Consider the following 3,240-nt stretch of genomic DNA (forward strand, 5'->3'; position numbering starts at 1 on the left):
TTTACCAACTTATTTTACTATTCAGCTTATTTTTGTTATTATTTATGAGTCTCACTATACTATTTCAGCTAACTTTTACCTTTATCTATAATACTTTCAACAAAAAAAATTTCAATTTCAGTAAAATAAACAAATTCTAAATGGACACTAATTAAATACTTTTTTTGAAATAGAATTGTAAATGACAAACAATTTATTTTTAATTTTATGGGAGATGTTTGACAAAATTATTTGTCTACTTTATTTTGTTGATAGAATTATTATTTGTCTACTTGAACATTAATATTGCTAGTGGGGAATCGGCTTGGTTGAAGTTAACGAACTCTTTAAGTGTGTATATCTATATCTATATATATATATATATATATTGTATTACTGTGTTATAATAGCTAATTTAATTGACAAATCAGACATTACACGGCACGATTAGATTAAAAACACTAGAAGCCAGCAATTATTCGTGTCTATCATTTTTCTTTTTGATAACCAATTATTCGTGTCTATCTGATTATATGTCTGGTCTGGACTTTAATGGCTACAAGTACGTCCTTTTAATCCCTTTTTATACCAAAAATAAGTTTTAGTCAAAGAACATGGCTGATTGTCACTATCTAATGATGTCATGCTAAAAAAAAGGTTGATTGTCACTATCTAATGGTACAATTTGTGTACGCAAATAACATGAAAAATTAGAATTAAAAAGGCAAAAGCATTTTCTAGTATGTTGTGAAATTTAGATGATCATTATAGCTACTTGAGCTCTTGCATAAAACATTAACCCTATTACGATCAATTGATCACGCTATGATGATGATGATAATCATAATAACAATGCTTATATAGGTAATCCTAGTGATGGGATTGTCTGTTAAACAATTTTGGCTTATAATAAATTAGCTTATAATTCATGCATATACATGAATGTATTAAAAGATTACACAAAAGGCTTATAAATATTGTACTAAATCACTGTTGTCAACTTGAAAGAGTAGTTTCAAGTTGTGTCTAAAGAAAATAAGAAATTTGTATGGTTGAAATTTTGAAATCATTGATTCATTGTATTTCTTTGTCAAAATTTGCAAAGCCGTCCATAGTAAATTGCTCCATTTTAGTCAAGGAAGTAGGTAGTTTATTGATATAGTTATATAAACTTTGTTTTTATTTCTTAAAGTCACTTTTGTTTTTTTATTTTTTTTTTTTTTTGGAGATAATAACTTGTTAGTATTTATTTTTAAAAGAAGTCATTAAAATTTAGTCATTATAAAATATGTGGCAAAAGCACAGTTGGTTTTTTTTTAGCAAGATAATGTTAATAAATTTTTTGTTAATTTATTGAAGTTTGGAATTATAAGTTGAATTAGTTTGTTAAGCAAGTTAATTATAATTATTTTTAAATTGGCTGGAAGTAGTTTTCAATCGAAGATTAACTAAACACGAAATCAAAATATATTAATTTAATCATTCTATGCTTTTTAGTCACTCCAACTAACTGTTCGATGTTAATATTTTGGTCATTCTATGTGGTTTTTGTGCATTCATTTCTTCTTTTGTTTGATCTCTTACGCTAAGCTATGTTGTCAAATACGCCTTAAGAAAAAGTTGCGAAACATTCATTGCCTATTTTTATACCAATAAATACAAACATAATTCTTCAGTCCCTTTCAAATCCAACAAAGTACTAATACAACAATAAAGCGACAAATCGCTAACATTACCTTTGACCCAAAGATGGATCCTTGACGTGAAGAAAAGAGACACTATCATTAAAAGCAAGAGAGAGAAGGATAAGAGTTGCTTATCCATATGAATATCATTCATAGCTAGTAACTCTTTTTGACTGGCATTCGAATCTAGAGATAGCTTTGGTTTTGATCATTCAAAACACGATAGCGGCTTTAGCCCAAACCCGTGGATGCGGCAGATCACCAATACTTAAATGGTTGACTTTTGTTTTGACTACAACATCTTATGAAGTTCCACGTTTGTGAATTGTAAAACTATTTTCTACAGCTTCAAAGTCATAACCACTTCCTATCCTTTTGAATTCTAACACTAGCTATCACGTAATTTTGCATAACAGTGGGGAGAATGAGTATTTTCCCACCTCCCAATCATCTCTTATTGCATTTAGAAATAACAATAAGTTTCATAATTGGCAAATAATTCAGTTGTAACAAATTTTTAATTTTAAAAATTACAGATGATATATTGAGAATTCAAACTCACTAAAATTAAAATTATTGATAGCCAACATTTTATTTTGTTGTTGTTGGAATATGTTTAGAATTTTTTACATTATATGCCTTGTAATTAAATACATATGGAAATAATTTACACCTCAATTTGATACTCTAAGAACCGTGACCATCCAACCATAAAATTTTTTTCCCCTAGGAAACTTAAATTGAAACTCTCCCTAATTTGTTAGAAGAAAATTGCAAATAAAACCTTTAACAATTTTATTACTGTACATTGAAACGATATAGTATATGAAATCATGAAATGGGGTTTATGAAAAATAGTATAGAATCATATAGTGGGTTTGTGAAAAAGCTTCAATTGGAGGCTACAAAACCATTACAGTGTTATTTGTGTCATTTGTTAATGAATCTTTCCATTGGACAATATAGGTCAGGGATGGGAGAAAAAAAACACTACTTGATTTTAAGTTTTGATGTAAAAAATTCGTATCACACTCATATTTCGAAAATACCATGTTCATAGTATGGATGAAGGCTAATAATGCTAAAGAGTTGACATATATTGATCCCTACAAAATGGGTCTGGCATAACAATGTAAAGCAATGGAATGAAGAAAAAATAGAAAAGGTATTGGGAAGATTTATTTTGCACATCCTTCAAGTAGTGACAAGTATTATTTAAGAATGTTGCTTAACATTGTTTAAGGTCCAAGGAATTTTGCTAAGATTAGAACAATATATAGTGTTGTTTATGAAACATATAAGGAGGCATGTTATGCGCTTAGGCTTCTTGATAATGACAAGAAATGGCATGATGCTATATTGGAAGCATCAAACTCTGCTTTTGGAAAAAAAGCTACGTGAATTGTTTGCAACTATTTTGATGCTTTGTGAAGTAGCTAATCCATCCAATCTATGTAAATCACATTGGAAATTGTTCTCAAAAGACATACTTCATATTCAAATGCCTATCTTGCAATTTCATGAGCTTAAATTGTGAGAAACATTGTTGAAAAATTATGCCTTACATGAAACTGAG

The sequence above is a fragment of the Quercus suber genome, unplaced genomic scaffold (genome assembly GCF_002906115.3).
Source record: "Quercus suber isolate HL8 unplaced genomic scaffold, Cork oak 2.0 scaffold_122, whole genome shotgun sequence".
In the NCBI taxonomy this organism is placed as follows: Eukaryota; Viridiplantae; Streptophyta; class Magnoliopsida; order Fagales; family Fagaceae; genus Quercus; species Quercus suber.